Source organism: Crocodylus porosus, unplaced genomic scaffold (assembly GCF_001723895.1).
Source record: "Crocodylus porosus isolate Cpor-Errol unplaced genomic scaffold, CroPor_comp1, whole genome shotgun sequence".
In the NCBI taxonomy this organism is placed as follows: Eukaryota; Metazoa; Chordata; order Crocodylia; family Crocodylidae; genus Crocodylus; species Crocodylus porosus.
Window position 1 is genome coordinate 183,423,473 of NW_017728906.1, and position 21,404 is coordinate 183,444,876.

Genomic DNA, 21,404 nt, shown 5'->3' on the forward strand with positions numbered 1-21,404 from the left:
CCTGATAGCTCCTGCTGCAGCCACAAAGACTGCCAGCTGTTGAGTAGATTGGTGCATGGCTTCTGGGTTCTGGGGCCCTGCACCTCTGGCTGCTAACAGGCAAAACTTGTGATATGGGTGCTTGTGCAACTGTGTCTGTCTTGGGCCAGGGAGTAGGGCAGGGAGGGAGGAACTACTGCAGGCCTGGCTACTAAGCTACTTTGTTACCAGTTACCAACCAATCATGATTCACTCAGCGACCAGCTCAATACACAGTTCCTAGCTACTAGTAGCTACTAAATAATTAGTTAATTAGCAATGATTAACACCTACAAAACCACAGACTAAGAAGAAGAAATAATCAATACAGACAATCAACTGCCCCGTGACAGAGACAGTCAGTTGCACAAGCACCCATGTCATGAGTTTTGCCTGTCAGCAGCTAGAGATGCAGGACCCCAGAACCCAGAACTCCCCTACAACTATCTCCTTGGCAGCTGGCAGGCTTTGTGGCTGCAGCAGGGGCTACCATCCCTGCAGCTTTCACTCTGCTGTGCCTTAACACACACTGTGTCATCCACGTCACAAGTTTTGCTTGTCCGCAACTGGAGGTGCAGTTTCCCCCAAACCCCTGCACTTATCTCCTTGAAACCTGGCAGACTTCATGGCCTGAGCAGAGGCCACTATCTCTGCAGTGTTCAGCCCACTGCGCCTTAACACACACAGGGTCATCTATGTCATGTGTTTTGCCTGTCAGCAGCTTGAGGTGCAGTTTCCCCCAAACCTTGAAACTTGAAACTTGGCAGGCTTTGCGGCCTCACCAGAGGCCACCACTCCTGCAGTTTTGACCCCACTGTGATGTAACATACACATGACATAAGTTATGCTTTCAAGAATTTGGGGTGCAGTTCCCCCTGAACCCCTTCACTGAGCTTCTTGAAACTTGGCAGATTTTATACCCTCAGCAGAGGCTACTACCCCTGCAAGTTTCATCCAAATCAGACAAAAAACAACAAACTTATAGATATTTCATTGGTTCCCCATTATACCCTATGGCCAGATCTCTGAAGCTTTTCCAAAGCTTTTCCAAAGTGGTTCAGAAGCTCCAAACCACTTCAGAAACCCTAACAAAGCCAGTGCTTCAATCCAGACATGCTGCTTTGGATGCTGAAGTATCTGAAGCTTCTCCGGATCCAAAACACGGTCTGAAGCCTTGCACAGCCCTATTCAACAGTATTAAGCATTCACAATTATTACTTACGCCCACATGCAGCCTTGATTAACTGAGGCTATGTATACTAAATTCTGATAACTAGGAGTGTCACTGGGCAAATATTAACACCTTCCAAGGGGCTCCCCAACTACAGGTTACCATAACCCTGACTCTCATAGCTACCTAGGGGCAGCTGGGGGTGGGGAATTCAGCTTCTTTGCCAAGCCAAAACTGCTAGGACAGAGGTCAGGACAAGGAAAGGGAAAAGGAAGACTGAGTTCCCAAAGCTTTATTCTTAAGACCTGAAAGAACATGGTGAGATGGTTGCTGCAGCAGCTGGCTTTGCAGCCCATTCTCGTATTTCCAGAGGCCCAAATGCAGTGGTTGAAGCCTACTGGCTGTTTTCCACCATCATCTGAAGTAAACTGAATTAGCTTCAGCCTTTAGGTAATTGCAAGTCTGAGGTACATCACAAAAGGAAAACTGGGTCAATCTCATTCATTAGCAGTAATTAGCAAACAATACTGCATGTTTATCTCCAGGGGACTCTGCAGACATTACTCCTAGCAGCATTTCTATGAGCTAGGCAATATTTTACAAGCAGAGAAACCAAGGCCTTCTTTGATATCCTTTCTCCAGCAAATCTCTCACTGACTAAGAGCCAGGATTAAACATCCAGAGTCCCTAGCTCCTTCCCCTCTCCCACGGGTACAGGGCCATAGCAAAGTGGGGGGGGGGCAGGCAGGATGATCGCCTTGGGTGCCAAAGTAAAGAGGTGCCAACAGGTGTTACTGAGCCAGGGCAGGGCACAGGACAGAGCCATGAGTGGTTTGTTTGGAGGGGGCGGGGGGCACAGTGATGGGGGAAGAGCAGCGTGGCTCCTGCCCACTGTGCATGGGCGGGGGGCTAACCCCTGGATCTGTGTGTGGAGGGGAGGGTGGGCTGCCTCTGTGGGCTTTGCCCTAGGCACCAAACTTCATTGCTACAACACTGCACAAGTATATAAAATATACAGCATTTTACTGTGCAGGAAGAGGGGCAGTGATATAAGTTGGCCCCTGTTGTAAAGCTATGCAAGAGTTTCCTGGTATACCAGTCACTGGGCTCCTGTTGACCAGAAGCAAAAGAAGGCAGGGAACACACAGGACTGAGGCCACACTGCAAGTTTAGCAAGGAACAATTTGCTGCAGCCTAAGGGTCTGAGAGGATCAAAACAAAACAATCCCCGCTTCCCCCACAAAAAAACCTTATGGAAAAACCTTAGAAAAGGCTGTGCCTGTGTGAAACACTGTGTCCCCTGTTCTCCTCCTGCAGAGCTATTTCATTCCCTGGAGAGGCCGGTGTCATAAATGCTAGAATCCAGCCCTCTGAGAATGTAAATTCTGCTTTCTCCTTTTTCATCAGTATTTCCCTGAATAAAATTTCAGTTACAGGCATATAAATCAAACAAACAGGGAATATTAGTCTCATCCTTATAAAGAACAATTTACTGCGATATGTTTGTCTGAAACTCCTGTGTATGATAGTTTGTTGGCTGTCCCTGTGCAAATGATACAGTAAATCAGCCAGCAGACCAGAGATTTCTCAACACCGTCTGTATATTTTACCTGTGCAGGAATAGGGATTTTTCATCTTGGATATCAGTTGTGGCTGTATGCAGAGAGTCTGCACACTTACAGCATGACCCTGAATCTTTAGTGAACTTTGCTACGCTTAATTTCAGTGGGTAAGGACTCTTAGGGTAAGGACTCTATAAGCAATGCAGGTCCAATCATGGACGCAAAAATATTAAGCTATTCCCTAATGTGAGCAACACCTCCAGAGAGCATTATTTTATGCCCATGTGCTTTCCTGACAACCATCCAGGAATTCCCTCTCTTCCCATTCATTTCTACAAAATGTCCCTGTAGCAGTTAAACAGATGGAAGAAAGTAGAACCAGCACCATATGACTAGCCTGCACCAGTAGCTCCACCCTGCCAGGTGGTGAGTGTCCTCAGACCTGCAACCTTGCTAAGACTGGCAACTAGAAGGGTGGGCCATCCTTCTAGTTTGAACATTATGCAATGAAAAGAAGCAAAATAACCACAAAGCGTGTTGTTTTGTTCTGGGCCTTTTTTCTTCAATAATGAGACTGTCTAGCATCCAGCCTAACTGTAAAATGAAGGTCTCATTTTTGAGGTTTTATACCAGTATCACTTGTATTACAGAAGAACAGAATATTATTGCACAGGGAGAAAAGCCACCTACAATAAAACTCTTTATCTTTAAGTCAATAGATAGCGAGGTGTATGCACACTATGACTGTGCTAAATTATACAGCCTTCTATTCTACAGTGCCCTAGCAGACAAACTGTATTACTCCACATCATGACTGTATCATTTCTTTTTGCACCTCTGTTCTTTCTGGTATATTGTAGATTTGCTTTGTCTTTGACTGCCGCCTTACTTCAACTGAAGCTGCACACTATTTACTATTCTACAAAAAAACCCAAATATTTGTTTTCCCATGCTTTTAACTGAATATTAACTCCACAGCATGGTTTACATTTCTGGTGTAATGTTATTTTAAGGCCTCATGAAAAGTCTCTGCAGGCTAATGCGACAGTATTAAAGCTGCACATTGCCGCTGTCATAAACCTCATAAGTGTCTACTAGAATTTAAGGGCAAAGTATAAAAGAAGGGGGAAATGTAGAAGTTGTCTGAAGTTGCTCTTCTGTCTCTCACAATGTCTGTCTCTCAGTTTCTGCTGGGTTATCATACAATCATGAAATGGAAACTACTGAAAATGCAAACTTCTTCTGGTATTTGGTTGCAGAATCCTGATAGAAACCCAGTTGGAGTGCTAGTTACCAGGCTGAGATTTGCACTGTGCTAACAAACAGAATAATGCACATGCTCATGTTATCCTTCTCTCCTCCTGCAGATACTAAAACATACTGGGTAGCAGGAGAAAAATTAGAGCAGTAAATTGATTTAAAGGGATAAAAAGAACAATACACCCTCAGAGTGTTCTGCACCCATCAAATTTCAGCCTCCAGAACCTCTACTCTTGAAACAAAGAAAGTAAACCATTTGAGGGCCTTGTTACACAGTAATTTTAGGCAACTTCTGGAACTCTTAACCCCTGGACTGATTGCATATTAACACCTTTTAAGTATGTTAAAGCGCTTGTCGTTCAGTTTAAAGTTACGCCAATCCAGGACAGGATTATCTCTAGTCTGCCTAATTTTGCTTCTGTTCTATTAAGGTGTGGCCAGTCCTATTCTGCCCAAACTGAAGTCTTCCAGTATCCCAGGATTCAGTGGCTCCTCCTAAGTCAGGGCAGGGATGCCGGGGCACAGTCAGGCTGGGCATGGTGCCTCTGCCCTGCTGCTTCCAACAGGAAGAACGCATGCCGCAGCCCTGTAGCGGCTAGCAACTGCGGCCCCTCCCAGATTTGCTCACTGCTCCAAATATCTGGACTAGACTCAGGCCATGGTTACTGTAGGAGGTGGCAAGTTAGTACCCACCGCTCCCACTGACCCATGGGTGAACCTGAACCCAGGCCCATGCTCCACTGCAGTGTGTCCCCTGCCCCATGCCTACATCCCCAGGATCCAAACACATGCCTGGCAGCGCCAGGCAGCTGGAGCAAGTTTCATAGATTCATAGATTGTTAGGGGCTGGAAGGGGAACAGCCCCCTGCTCTAGGCAGGAAAAGACAACTGGGGTCAAGTGACCCCAGCGAGGTGACTGTCCAGTCTCCTTTTGAAGATTTCCAGGGTAGCTGACTGCACCACCACTGGAGGGAGTTTATTCCACAGTCTGGACACCCTGACCATGAAGGAGTTTTTCCTGGAATTGAGCCTGAAGCGGCCTCCCAGGAGTTTGCATTCATTGCTCCTGGTCTTCCCCATGGGTGCCCTGGTGATCAGCTGATCACCAAGTTCTTCATGTACTGCCTTGATGTATCAGTAAGCCACTACCAAATCCCCTCTCAGCCTTCACTGCTGTAGGCTGAAGAGGCCCAAGTCCCTCAGCCTCTCCTCATATGGCTTCTCTTGCAAGTCCCTGATCATACAGGTGGCTCTTTGGACCATCTCAAGTTTTAACATGTCCTTGTTGAAGTGCAGCACCCAGAACTGGACACAGTACTCCAGCTGTGGTGTCTGTGGCAGAAGGCCACCTCTGTTTCTCCCCAAAAACTGTGCTCTGTTACAATTTGGTTAGGATGGGCCCTGCAGAGGTTACACACCTTACCCTATTTCTTTTGGTGAGGACAGTCATGGTCTCATCATAGATGGCTTTTCATCTTAAGGTGTGACTGCTCCACTAAGCTGAACACTTAGCCAATTAACATTAGTTTGGCTTACAGTATAAGGTGTAATAAGGCCCTCAGTTATTTTCAGGAAGTGGAATTATTCCTGATTAACCCCTATCACCATCATATGAATCACTGCCAAAAAATTAATGAATCATAGACACAGAGGGAAGGGGGAGAAGGGCAGGAGGAGGAACAACTATAAAATCAACTTAACTTTCCCTGCAAATGCACAATTGTTCTGTTTTTGCCTTATCCGGTTCCATATGCCCCAGTTAGTACTGTTTCTAACTTCTGAATAACCCATTTGCTTTTAATTTTATACCTTTGTATCACCAGATGTTGCACTCACTTCTTGGCAGTTTCACTTAACAATACTTCTGAACATTTGTCATGCCCCACTTATCATTTTAGTCACTGCTTAATCAAAGCAGTTATCTCATTAAATATTGTGTTAATATTGTTTTCACTGCTTTGTGTTCTCAGACTACACTCCAGCTGGTCAACATCTCTGAGGCAACTGGGTACTCCAAAATGAATGCAAAGTGCTGGATTAGGTCATGGCAGAGTGATGCAAAAAGGAAATATAATTTCCCAGCTCTGAAACAAATCACTTCTAAACAGAAAGCCCAACATCACACTGGCATTTTTTTTTTTTTTACTTTTCTTTTTTTGCTGTCATATTACCTATAATATAATACCATACATTACATTGCAAAATCACCTCAAGGTTCTTTTCAGCACTCCTGCTTCTCAGATCTCAGCATTAATCAATGTATTTCAGACGATTCTTCCCATGTGTTAGCTTGCATGTTTTCACATTGCAATTAGCAACCTGGTTTTATTGATCTTGCATATATATAAGACTATCCTCAGCAGATGTGTATTGTCATAAGTCCATTGACTTACAAGGCACTAGGATAATTTAAACCAGCTGAGGATCTATGTTATAGTGGATACTCCTGATACCAGTCAAGTTGAAATTAGAGTTACGTAGCCTTTCAGACATAAGAACTCCACTCCCACAGCAGAAATGCATGGCTGGTGGCTGAGAAGTTAGACCAGACACATATTATACCAGCTGAACCAAGAACTAGGGTGCCCAGTTTTATCCCTCATAATCCCACCATGCTCAATGGTAAGAGTAATGGTATGCAAAATTTAAAAAACACAACAGTAAATTATTCTGCAGGATGATAATATTCTAAACCCTGGATGTATTTATTAATCATGTTTCTTGTGGAAATGCCAAGAGCAGGGGTTCTCAACCTTTTCTGACTCAAGGCAGCTCCTAGCTTTCACTCCTTTTCGAGTGCAGAAAAATATTAGAGCAATTTTTCTTTTGGAAAGAACTGAGAATGCCCAGTACAGATCAGAAGGTTTTTGATCCCCTATAGAAAATCTCTGAGCCTATCTTTTGAATCATGTATAGGTGTTTTCACACATAACACTGCAGATATTATCCATCTCCTTGCAGCACCTGGTGCCCATGCCCATGGAAACCTAGGGTGCCGTGGCACCCTGGCTGAGAATCACTGGCCTAGGAACTCGCTGGAGCTCCACTAACGTGCTGGGCACTGTACAACTACAGTGTATAACAGCTTACAATCTGAGCAGGCAAGACAGCATGAGAAATGAACAGGATGAATAAGGCCTGGTTTGTACTGCAGAGTTTTGCAAACAGAACTCTTACGTTTAGCCGACCACAGTGCGTCTAAACTTCCAGCTCACCTGCAGTGGCACAGCCCTTCTGTCTGACACCATTTCTCAGACCAGAAAGATGCCCCTGCAGAGCTGGCAGAAAGTGCCTACTGCTGCACTTTCTGCTGTTACAGTCCATTTTGTGGATGATGCTTTGTGTCAAGTAGTACAAAGCAATATGTACTACTTGTCTTACCAGCACAGCTGCTGAGGAGGTACTCATTAGGAACAGGGGGTTGTTAGGCCTCCTCAAATGTTCCAAAGGTCAGGTAGTGGATTTAAAAGGGTAGTCACCAATAGGTATAGGCTTGCATCCCAGCCCCACCTATGGTACATTAATAAAGAACCCACTAAACAAGATTAAGGATCAAACAACAAGGCCATATTTAAGAGAAACAAATAAACAGCAGGAAACAAAGTGATTGGTATACCGTATACAGATATGTACAGGGTAGGATTTACAAACAATAGAGAGTAATGTGCTTCTCTCCCACTCTCACCACAAGATGACAACCTGCCACAAATACCTGACAGCACTGATGGCTGCTGTCCCACCAGGGAAGACTTATGGTCCTTTCCCTTTGGAGGTACTCAGGTCTTCACAAACCCAGGGAGAGACTATATATTACCAACTGGTTGTAGTGGTGAGAAGATTAAAGGAGTCTTCAGGCCAAAATTGAATAAACCAGGAGTAGCAACTCTTCTTTCCGGGAATGATCTCCAGGGATCCTGGTTTTCTCTGATAAAAATATCCCCAGTTTTCAGATTATAAAAAGTAACCACAAATCCACATTTTTCTGTGATTAAAATGAAACACCACTTATCTCTCTCTTTCTCTCTCTCTCTTTCTCTCTCTCTCTCTATATAGTGGTGTTTCATTTTAATCACAGAAAAATGTGGATTTGTGGTTACTTTCTATAATCTGAAAATTTGGGGGGGGTGTCAGTGAAAAAACAGGATCCCTGAGGATCTCCCATAGCCCTGACACACACACACACTCATTCTCTCTCTCCACTCACAATTCATACTGTTTTTCACAACTTACTCACACAGCATAATTCCAATAGACATGACACAATTACACACACACCTGGATCCACCACTCAAATATACACACTCACCCACTAAATGCACCACAGTCGCATGCCGAGACACTCACTCACGCTGGTTTTATCCATACCACCTCACACTACCTGTCAGTCATCTGGTTGACCAGTCACCATACAGAACAAGTCATTCCTTTGACCATTTAGGTGCCCAGTTGTCTCGTGAGATCTTCTACAATGGTAACATTTCACGCCAAAACCTGGTTATAATCAGCAGTAACTGCTCCTGCCCCTTGCTGGTAAGTAGGTCATAGCATCATCAAGGTCAGAAGTTTAAAGCTTCCAGAGACATCTAACCTCTAACCATGCTCTGCGTATGTGGACAAGGCCAGGACTCACTCGTAACAGAGGGTTTGTGTAGACGAAATGGGGGCCCTTAGTTGAAGCGATGGATTTTAAAATACACCACTTCAATTTAGGGCTGATTAAACCCCCCATGTCATACACACACCCCACTGACTTACCTGCCTGTCTGGCGGGTGGGGAGGGAGAACTGCCAGCAGCCGGAGCGGTCTCTGGGCTGAAGCAGGGGGGATGGGGTGCTTTCCTCTGCGGCAGTGGTGCCTCCCCCAGGTAGCACCCACCCAGCTCAGGCAGTCCAGGGGACACCTCACCCATGAAGGAAAACACCAGGCCCTCGTGCAACTCAGGGTGGCAGGCAGGCTTGGGGGACAGGTGTGGGGAGGGAGATCCAGGTCACCGCTTTTCTTGGGCAGAGCCTGCTTTCCCAGGCTGCTGCCAGGCTGCCTGCAGGGCTTCCTGCAGAGCCATGGAGCTGCACAGAGCCCAGTGCCTCTCTCCGTGGCTGTACAGGCAGCAAACTAAAACTCCTCGAAGGAGTTTTAGTTTGCTGCACCCCAAGTAATTTAAGGCACATTACACTGGCAAATTTCCAATAGCGGCTGGAATTAATGTACAGTACACCCCTGAGGCAAACACTGACACCATTAAAGCAGTGCAAGAAGCATTTAGCCCACTTTAAAGTTTCATGCACACATGCCTCTCGTTTCATCTACACACATACAGAGGTGCTGTCCAGAACCAGTATATACCACACGTAACAACTAGAAATACCTGCATACCTGTGTTTTGGCACCTTGTGGGTGGCAGCTGCTAGCAGTTGCTAGAAGTCCTGCAGGGTCAATGCCTGTAAACAAGGCCTAAAATGATCTAATACACAGTGGATGCATCTACATGAGAGTAACAACTGTGCAGTCTGCCACTCATGTAGACGTGGCCAGTCTCTTCCAGAACTACAGAGTCCAGGTCAGGGTTTAGGAAGAATCTGTGAGATGCCAGCTCGTGTTAGCTTTAGTCAGTCTGATAGCTAGTAGCAAGTCAGAGTAACAGTCTTTTCTATGTCCAGTTGTGTCAATAAAGAATTCCCTTTAGATTCATCACAGCCATTCCCTGTCTCTGCTTTATGACGAGGGATACTGTGGTGAGAAAGCAAAGGTGCAGAAATTGCCCAGCTGAGCAGAAAGAACACTGTGAAGCCCTGCTGACAGCTCAGTTGTCCGAGGCACTTGCTATGAAATTCATGACTCTACATGGGGGGAGTCCTACTCTGTGCATTTCAAATCCTAATTATTCAGCAGAGCACATACCTATACAAGGCACTAGGTATTGGTGCTTACTTCTAATCGTTTCTATTAATGGAATCATATTCCCAAATAAACAAAACATGAAGAAAACTAATTATGTTATTTGTTAACCTATACCCAGCTCCTGTGTTCTCCCCACTGTGTACTATTTTTATTAGTTTTCTTTCCTGACTTTAAAAGCAAATATTACACAAATCAAAAAGGGAAGAACTATAGCATTTTAATCTCATCACCTTTTCAGGTTGGAAATTCCCAGCCCAATAAAGCAGCTGAAAACTCTTCTTTTCAGCAAAGTTGCTCTTCACTGGAGCTGCTTTGTTTGGGGCCTACTCACTGCCTGCTTCATCAATCTGAACTCCTGTTACAGATGACTGCTAACGTCCCGCAAACACATCCTCCTTCTGGTATTTGTAGGAACCTCAGATCATTTCTGTTGCTTGCCTCAGTCTAGGCAGAGCCCACAGAACTGACTTAGAATTGAAAATGTCTTTCTTCCATGATAGTCCCTACAAAAACCTCACTTACTTTACTTGTCCATAGATGCGTATGGCACTTTACAGATGAATATTAAAGACAAGGCCTCCCCTCCTCCAAAAGCTGGCACTAATTTAATTTACATAATAATACATTCATTTCATGGATAAAAGAAGGAAGTGTAAGGGCTGTTGACTGGATAGGATACTATAAACAATAAGAAGTGAAATGTGGGAGAGAATGGGTCTTTCTCCTTCTCAGAGACTGTCTTCTTATACTTCAGCACAGATGCAAGTGGTACTTTGTAGGGTAGCCCGGTTCCCACTTATGTGCCAGCATTGTCTAAGGATCAGGCACTAGACCGCAACCTGGGAGACCTCAGTTCTGGCCCTGTCTCTGGGTGCAAATCTCATCAGCTTTTTTCTCAGTGGGTGCATCTACATGAGACACCCACTGCGCGGATATTACTGCATGGTCATTTAGTACTTGCGTAACCAAGTACTAAATGACTACGCGGTAACTGGCATTACTGAGCAGTAGCATCCTGGCATGTTTGCCTAGTAACACTTACTGTGCAGTTAACTTGTAACTACTGCACACTATCATTGCATCATGGTTTGTGCCATCTCATGTAGATGCGGCCAGTTTCCCCACCTGTAAATAGGGATAACGCCTTGAAAACTGTATTGAGATCTATTGTTAAGAAGTTATATGTAAGAGCTAGGCATTAGAAATGTATGCATTCCTGCTTTCTACCAGTCCAGCAGCATAAAGAGACCTTTCTGTATGGATCCAGGTTACATGTGCACAAACTAGAAAGACTCATTATATTGTTAGAGTGGTTTAAAATGCTATTGGTGTAAATGAGAATCAGGGCCTGTCTCTGCTCAAAGAATTTAAGAGCATAACAAGAGGAGAGGATTGTGCCCAGGGGAAAAGGAAAGGGGGTAAGAAGAAGAGACAAAAAAAACAAAGTTGTGCTCAAGGAGCTAATTATTACTTACGTATATTCTGAGAAACCTCAAAGGCCCCAAACCATGACTGAGGGCTGGCTATGCAGTGAACAAACACAGAAGGTACTTTCTGTTCTGGAAAGTTTGGAAGAAAAGGTGAACAAACTGAAAAGCACATGGATATAAAAACAACTCAGTAGTTGTAACAGGAGTCCCTGATCCCTGCTACTAAGTGCAGAGTAACAGCTGCAGTGAGGCAGATTGAAGAGTGGTAAGACTGCTTGTACAGAGGTAGGCTTCAGATGGAGACCGCAGAAAGACAGGCTCCAGAACAGTAAGCCTGCTAGTTAGTAAAGGAGGAACCTTATGCCTTATTACATATGGGGAGTTTGGTGATGGGAAAGGGTGGAGCTAGGTAAGGGATTTAAACAGAGCTACTAGGCTGAGGCCGGGGTTGTGATCCAGGCTAAGCTCCAGGACAGAACTCTGCAGGGACTGAGAGAGTGTCCCACCGAAACATAAATTGGGTTATTTAATTGATAGACTTTGTTGATGCTTGCCATAAGGCATAGGTGGCTTTCAGGGAGATGGGAGGCCACTGAAAATTCTCAGAGGGAGGATGTAACTTGTACTATGTGATTGTAGGACCCCAGCTCTGTTTGGGGAGGGGATTGCAGAGCTCCTAGTTCAAGACTCCATGGGACTGGAATAAAGCCCCAGAGGACTGAGCCTAAGTACAAGGTGCACAGGCCCCTAGAGACAGATTGGATCAAATTTTGCCTGACCCAATAATCAGCCAGGCAAAATGAAGCACTTAAGGGGTCACCGGCAATCTGAGTGCACCCTCCCAAGTTTGTAACATCAAAAGTTGTGGCAGGAAAGATCTAGGGAGGTGAATAACAAAGTAGCTAGAGTGCCTAGTAAGTCTCAGCAGGTAACTAGAGGATGCAATGTGCCACAGGGAAACAGAGGCCTGTCATAGTTCTGTGCAGAACTTGCAAATTACAGTATAGCTAAATCCAGGTTGCCATATCCCAAACCTCCCCTGTCAAGCTGCCAAAACCCGAATTCCTCATAGTCCTTACTTGTAGAGCTCTTTCAGATTTAGCTAAAAAGAAATCATGATGACTCTGGAAAGTTTTACCCCCATCCATGGAGTCCAAATTCATTAGCATGCTTTTAAGCCAAAATTTATGCTATTTACTGTATTCCTCACAATACGTAAGTCTAAGAAATACCTTGGTAACGTTATCTTCCTATTTTAAGCAGATCTGGAATGTTTTCAGGGATGATCCAAGCAAAGGCAAGAATGTACCTTTTCATAAACTGTCCTTGACAGCTGATTGTGATTCTCTTGGTTACCCTACACAGTACCTAATCCTGTAGTCAGTCCTATAGATTTCAACTGAACTTCTGTAAAGTAAGATATTAGTTAATCTGAGTAACTGTATTCCAAGGTGGATCTGTTTTCTATAGAACTGTACTTTTTCAGTCAATACTCAATTAATTTCAGAAATCATATGCATTTCTTACATATTGGAAGAAAATGTACAAATGTAAAGGAAAAACTGTACAAATACTGTTACAGGAATATGAGTAGTACTAGGAAAAGACACTACATTCTGAACAATTTATAACTTAGGAGAAACATCTGTAAACTCAGACTTCTAAAGAGGCCAGAGTTAAAATCAATTAAATTTTAAAAGTTAAAGAGAAATCTTGAAATCTTGCATTCTGAAGCTAAGACGACTGGACTCCAAGGCAAGCATCCACAATCAATTTATAACTCTCATGAATATATTAAAAACCTCTTCCAATTTAATAAGCTTCTAAAGCATTTTGTTCAAGATACTAACGAAATTTCTACAACTCCTTTTACATTTATTGCATTTAGTGGCCCTTCATATTTGGTTTTGAAGACAGTGTCAAAACATCTGATATGCATTTACAAGGAGAACTGTGAATTTTCATATGCTGCTTAAAAAAGTGAGCTACTCATAGTACTCAGTGGCAGTATCTACATGTGTTAATCCAACACAAGTTTACTGTGCAGTAAGAAATTGTGGAGTAAGTCTTCCCCAGGAGCGCAACTACACATGCACCCTCTTGGGAGCAAATCCACTCCCAACAGGAGCAGCCTGGTCAGGCTGGTACAGTCCTTCCTGCCCTGCTCTGCCCCCCTGCAGCAGTCAGGGGGAGCTCCAAGCTCCCTTGGGGGGCTAGCCTGGGGGCTGGAAGGGAGCACAGGGCCACCCCGAATCACACAGTGCCAGGACAGCTATGCTCAGGAGCAGAACAGCTCCCCACCAGCCCCCTGGATGGGGAATCCCTGCTTACTCAGAGGTTTGCTGGCAGCTGCCCCACATATGGGACTGCTGCTGGCATGCCCCTGGTTAAGCAAGGAAGCAGAGAGCTCTCCAGTCCCAGCACTGCTCTGCACAGAGCCAAGACAGTGGGCAGGCAGAAAGCAACCCCATCCCTGCACCCATTGGCTCCCAGCTCCTGAGGGGAGCCTGGAGCTGAGTAGCTCCAGGGCCAGGGACAAAGGATTCCCCCATCCCCTGTGGTCCCCTACTGGTGTGACTAACTGGGGGCAAATTTGCTCCTGGTCAGCATCTACATGAGTGGTACTGCACAGTAGCTAATGTGCAGTTAATCCACTACCTGTACTTACAGGTAGTAGAAAACCATGCATTAGCCTCATTTACTGTACAATAGCTACTCTGCACAGTTACATGGTAATGATTTACTGCCCAGTAGATTAGTCTACTGCATGCAGTAATGCATCTCGTGTAGATATGCTCAGTGATTAGGACAGCTTTGCATCCTGTGTTTCCACTGTTTACTGTTAAATGAATGAAGTGGTTTATTTTAATGAGGTGGCAAGCAAGTAGTATTTTGTAACTATTTGTGCTCTAGGAGCAAACTGAGGCTACCTGAGTAAAACCAAAACACTTTAAAATTCTGGAAGTGAGAAAGTGATTCTTTCATATTCTGCCATGCTCGCTATGAAACAATTGCAAGGCCGGTGTCAATTATCTCTTGACCTTTTCCCTTGCAGTTGCATCAGGCTTTAGCGCTTGTTGTAATGTATCTTGTCTGAGTTTCTTCCCAATTAATATTCATCTCTTGCAGCCCAGACACCTTCTATTCCATCTATTTTCCATCCACATCCCTTCTAGTAGACATGGGGAAGTGATTCACATACATTCAGAAATCTGACAAGATCTGTTGAACCAGAGTGCCTTGGTCAAACTCACATCGGTTGCACAAATGTAAGCGAATGCAAAATCTTAACTTCACTCTCTCTTTAAAACAAATCTTATTCCATCTTCTGTGATATTATCATGTACTATTTCACTTGCTGTTACAACTATCCATGGCATATCCAGTACTTGTTGCCATAGAGCAGGGCATTTTATCTCTAGTGAATCTTCTTAGTATCTGTTTGTTTTTACTTATGTTTCTTTGCTTTTACATAAAAAAATGTATCACAGAATTTTAATAAAGTTATTAGATAATCTTTCATGCATTCCAGTCTGGCTACAATGAATTATCAAGTTCTACCTCCTCAAATTGTTTGATACCCCAAAAATCAACTGGGTCCTTTTGCTTTGTATATTACAGTAATTCTAATTAAACAGAAAACTTTTTGTGTCACTATACAGATCTTTGACGGCACTTGCTTCAAACCATGAAAACATTTTTCTGAGAAAAATAATTGTTTAGCTGACTTTAATAGAACATGAAAAGCAATTACCTTACACTTTAGCTAATCTCTCAGTTGACAGTTTAAAATGCAGCCATATATTGACTTTTATTGCTATTAGTCTTTTATGAATTAGGTTACAAATTACCTGCCAAACCAGTTCTGTTGTATAGAAATTTATGAAACAGTTTTTGCCAGTATATGCTAAATATCTTCTTGCATGTTTGTGTGTTATTTTCTTTTCAGTCTTTATAAACAAACCCAGTAAGATAACCTTGAAAAATAGCTTTGAGGTTTAAGCTAGATCAGGCATTGAAAATCAAATCACTTTCTAGGGTTTCCAAAACTGTCCTATTTTTCTAGACTCAATCTTTCTCTTTTTTTTAAACTTATAAATACATTACAACATTGTCAGCTTCAAGCATTTAAAAATCATGTGTGAATTCCTCACATAATTGGCTTTAAAATATATTTTTGTTTTAAATAATTGCAGCATTTTTTCTATTTGTCCTCTGGTTCTGGAAATCTTAATTTTCCCATTTTCATTATTTTTCTATATCCCTAAAGATTAGAAACTTTTTTAAAGCTGTATGTAAAATGATTCCAGGGTGCAAATGAAGAAAAAGGCAAGATGGTAGACCTGGATGTACAATGCACTGGTGAAATTGGCCTTTATGTCAGTATAAAAAGGAGCTAACACATAACAAAACATGGTTACCCCCACACAAATTACTTGAATCCAATTACTCCTCACCACCCTTGCCCCAAAAAGAAAAGAGGAGTAAAAATGATTCTGGTGTTAGTCAGACTGGGCTGCATGCCATGTGTCCATAGCTTAACTTGGGGGAGCCATTTGCTCCAGTCATGGTATTCTCTGTAAACAACTACCGAGGGCAGAGGTAGACAAAATATTGCTCTGGGCAGCAGGCAGCATAGGGAAGTGATGGCAGACACTGGGCAAAATATTGCTCTGGGCAACAGGCAGCATAGGGAAGTGATGGCAGACATGGGAACACATGCCAAGCACCCCATGCCTAGCCAGGCAAGGCAGAAGCTGCAGCCAGTCAGCTCCTGCCCCAGCACCTCCAGCTTCAGCTCCTGGCCAACTTCCACTCACTCAGACACCTGCAGGTGGCTGCCCCTTGCACCAGGTGGGCAGAGGGGGTGCAAGGTGGCTGGGAGCTGGAGCTGGAGCCCCATGTGCTGGGGCAAAAGCCAGCTGGCTGCAGCTTCCCCCCACCACCACTACTTGGCAGGGTGTATGGTGCCTGGCATGTGTCCCCAAGGCTTCCTTGCAGTGCAGCAGGGACAGGAGGTGGCAGGGAACAGAGCAGCACCTGGGTGACTGGAGCCACACCAGAAGCAGACCCATTGTGTGGGCTGGCCTGTGTGGCCAGGAGCATGGTGTAGGATGCCCCAAGTGGGAGCAGACAGGGCTCAGCCCCATGAGAAGTGTTGGGGGTCATGAGCCAGATGCAGGGGGGTGTAGACCACACCTGTACCTCACAGCCCAGCTGAGTTGTGCTGCATGCATCCAACATAAGCCTTTGTAACAATTTACCCATTCCAGTCCTTCATTTACAAAAATGTTTTATTTAAATCTCCCACTATCCCACTACCACTTCTTCAAATCTATCAAGAGCAATAGTTCTTATTGGTTAATATAAAGAGGCCTCCTCCAACTTCTGGCCTCTTAACAAGCAAAAGGCAGTAAAGATATGCACCTTTATACCAAGCAAGTCATCGACACCTGTTCTGAGCAATGTGAGATATTGTGATTTAAATGCTGTCAGGAGGATTCCACCATGCACAGAATGGCACAGTGTAGTTGTAGCCATACAAAGAAGGAACGGACAGGTCTTCCAGTCCCACCAGTTTCCCCCCATTGCTAGTGCCTGGGGAGCTGCAACTGTGGGAGGTTTTTAAGACAAATGGTAGAATGGACACCCCCCAATTGGCACAGGAGTACTAGGTGAATGAAAGTTTAACCTGAAGAAGAGCTAGCTGGAGTGTGTTAAGTGGAGAATGTAGTAATGGCTGCAGGGCAGTAAACAGATGATCAAGCTTGGCATTTACATAGAGCTTTCTGAAGCACTGTAAAACACTGGAGTTTTTCTGAGTATGAGTCATGACAACAATAATATTTACCTAACAGCATCTAGCTCACAGGACTACATGCTGAGAAAGGTAAGAAGTAGCATCACAGTGTCACAGATTTTATTTAGTATATCCTTAGCCAAGGCAGGACTCACCAGCTGAGCTCAGATGAGACAGTTTCCACAGCTTCCTTGGGTTGGCTGCTGCCCTTGCTTTCTTGATAAGGCCTGGGCCACGGTGACTGGGAGCTGAAGAACAGGACTGATTCTCACAGAAACATCTTGTAGCTCTGTTGTTCCTGTATAGATTGGTTTTTGCCTGATCTCAAACCCTCTCTGTTTTGCCCTGAACACATAGGAAGTTTGTTCATGTGATGATGTCATGATGTACATGTGACAAAAGTGACATTTTGTGTGGCTTAATGGCATCACACATTACACATGTGCCAGTTTCGGGGGGTTTAGATGAGTTTGTATTGTTGCAGCTATTAGGCAGCTCATCCCCTGGCCACAAGAGAGGTGGGCAGGCTCAGCAGAAAAACAGGATTGGGCCCCTTCCACTTCAGTCTTCAGCAGGCACCTGCTGAAGGCAGAAGTGGCGAGTGCCCTGATTTTTTTTTTTTCTGATGGATACTGCCCACAGCTGGGGAGCAAGCTGATGGCAGACTGAGTGGCCTCTGAGCTACAGGGGGCCTCAGTCCTTCCCTCCACAGCAGCAACACCTCCCAGGGCTGCCCAGATGGACTGCTAGTGGACCAGGGGTTGCCCCAGCTTGGGGACAGCACCCAGCCCGATACAACTCTTCCCTGGGTGCATTGCCACCATAGGGGGAAGGGCCGGGGACCCCATAACTCAGGGGCTACTCAGCCCACTGGCAGCTTGCCCTCCAGCCACAGGCAGGCTCCAAAGGAAAAAAAAAACAAAACAATTGGTCCCCTTGCTGTAACATGGTAGAAAAATAAAGCCCCTAAATTGAAACGGTTGGTTTCAATTAAAAACCCTTTATTTCAGTTTAGGGGCATAGACCCCCATCACATGTACAAGCACCCAAGGGGTCACAACTGAGCAGAATCTGAGAGACCTCTGCAGGGCCGGAGAAGAACATAATGTCACTTGGCTCAACCACCTTCTTGCAATGGATCCTGAGGAGATCCATGAGGCATCACTGAAACTAGGCTGAGAAACTGTGTGCATGGAGAAATAAAAACTAGCTCACTGAATGGCAAAAGCCCCCCTAGAACACTAATCAGGTGTTATTTGGCTGATGAGTAAGTGGAACAAATGTTTGAACCTATCCTATTAATCCCTTAGATAATTTTCAATATCTTAAATCTGTCAAGACAAAATCTTTTCCTTTGCCATTGAAAATGTCCCCGAGTTCCTCAGGCAAATGCCTTAGAGAGCAAATCTGTCTGCTCAATATTGCACCCTCATGGGCACTTATATCTTTTCTGAGGTGTGATGTTCAGAATTGTTTATAGTACTCAAGGTGCAGTCTAACTACTTTATATACAATAATACTATCTTCCTTGATTTATATTGTATTTCTCTGACAATTCCATTTGCCTTCTTCAATACACAAGCACAGGGGGTTGAAGGCCATGGGGAATATCTCTATAATAACTCCCAAATTTATTTTGAACTCCTAGTAATATGCTGTCGTGCCTTTCTATTTGTTACTTGGTTGAATTATTTGTGCCAAAATCTGTAAATACCATGGCAGCTGCACTCTGCTGGGACAATGCAGATCACAAAGCTCAGGACAGAGTACCAGAGAGCTGGAGAATTCAGCTATGGGACAGATTTCCAGGGGAGATCAGGCAAATCAAGTGTGATCTGATCATCAGAAGAAAAATGCTGCAGAACCTTCCTCTCAAAAGGCATTTGCAGCACAAGGATACTATATATTTTGCATACCACACGCCCCAAAATAAAATATGCACCTTATTTCTGGAGAGGCAAAATAAAGAAAAATGTATTTTCCAAAGATATCGTGGCATATAGCAGGTACAGAGCCTAATGTTCAGCTCACTCATCCCCACTTTTCTGGTTAACCGAAAATGGAAATCTTAGCCATTGGTGGATCTATGCTTTTGAAAAGAGCTGAACTATCTCCAGGGCTGTGAAAAAGAAGAAGAGAAACCAGGAGCAGGTAACAGACAGCAACATTTCCTGAAGACATTTTAGCTTAATTAGACCCTAAAAAAAATGAGGTGACCACTTATACCTATGGAGTGAAGAACAATTACCCATTAAAGCAAGTGACTCCCTCAGCTGCCTGAATACAGCCTGCAGAGAACCCCACTGCTACTCAAAGCTGATAAGCAGGCAAGGTTCTTTGGGTGAATATGGTATCTTTTATTAGACCAACTTAAATAGCTGGAAAACAATTATTAAGCAAGCTTTCAGGTTCAAAAACCCTTCATCAGGCTAAGGAAGTTTCAGCAGTTGGTGTGTGCTCCTCTGGGATGGAATGAAAAGTAAAGAAGCCAGAGGCTGGTTTGGTGTGCATACAAGACAGGCAGTCAGTTAAAATGTAGATTGAGGAGTCAATGGATGAGAGACAGGCTCGGGGGGGCGGGGTGGCAGGGAGAGAGAAGGAGGATGAATATTGGAGAGATACCTGAGGAGTCAGATGTCAGGCAGGTTATAATGTGTCATAAATCCAATGTCTATATTTAGTCCATGATTTTTAGTATCCAGGAGGCTGATGAAGTGCAGTTCATAAGCTCGCTGGACCTGGTCCTCGCCACAAGCAATGCCAAGTGCTTGACCACCTGGGCGATAGCGATAATTGCCTACTGGATTTCACCATCCAGCACAGGGTGTCAAGGGCCTACAGCAAGGCAGTAGCCCTTGACTTCAGGAGGGCCGACTTCAATGAGTTGAGATTGGTAGGAGAGGCATTGCAGTCCCAGAGAGTAGGGGAACTAGGTGTCCAAGACGAGTGGTTGTTCCTTAAGGAAACGATCCTCCGAGCCCAAGGGGTGACAGTCCCAATGCAAGTCAAAGGGAGCAAGGGTGCTCAAAGGCCCCCTTGTCTCACCAAAGGCATTCAGGAACATCTGAAAGCCCAAAAGGGGGTGTACATCCAGTCGAAGCGGGGGTGCTATTACCAAAGAGGATTATATCTCCATAGCAAGAGTCTGTAGGGAGGCTGTTAGGAAGGCTAGGGCGGAGATGGAACTAGGGATAGCAACAAGGATCAAGGACAACAAAAAGTCCTTTTTTAAATACAGAGGGAGTAAAAATAAGGAGGCACCAGGCAACATGGGGCTCCTGCAGCATACACCTGGCAATCTGACGGTTGCACCAGAAGAAAAAGCAGACCTTTTTAACAAATTCTTTGCCTCCATTTTTCTGAGCGGGGACCGGGACTTCTCTCCCACTGGAATTCAGGACGGACTCAGAAGTGACTCCACCAGGCCTAGGGTAAGGGAGGACCAAGTTAGGAAACTTCCAGAGGGGCTGGACATGTTCAAATCAGCAGGTCCAGATGCTCTCCAGCCTAGGGTGTTGGGGAAATTGGCAGGGGTCATCGCAGGGCCCCTGGCATGGCTTTACGAGCACTCGTTGTGCTCTGACCAGGTGCCAGAAGCCTGGAAGAAGGCCAATGTTGTCCCCATCTTCAAAAAAGGGAGGGAGGACCCAGGCAACTTTAGGCCCATTAGTCTTACTTCAATCCTGTGGAAGCTAATGGAGAAAATTATCCAAGACCATATCTGTGAAGGACCAGCAGGGGGATGATGCTCAGGTGCAACCAGCATGGGTTCATTAGGGGCAGGTCCTGTCAAACCAATCTGATTGCCTTCTTCAATCAGGTCACAAAATCACTGGATGCAGGTTTCATGGTGGATGTCATCCTTTTGGTCTTCAGGAAGGCCTTTGACATTGTCTCCCAGGGACAGGATACAACTGGACCTGGACAGGTTACAGGGGTGGGCAAATCTGAATAGGATGGGATTCAATACTGACAAGTGCAGAGTACTGCACTTGGGCAGGAAGAACCAGCAGCATACCTATAGGCTAGGGAACTCCCTTCTTGAAAACACAGTGGCAGAAAGAGATCTTGGAGTCATTATCGATTCCAAAATGAACATGGGCCACCACTGTGAGCACACAATCAGCAAGGCTAACCGCACCTTGTCATGTATCCACAGATGCATCATGAGCAGGTCCAAGGAGGTGATCTTCCCCCTCTATGCAACACTGGTAAGGCCACAGCTGGAATACTGTGTCCACTTCTGGATGCCACACTTCAGGAGG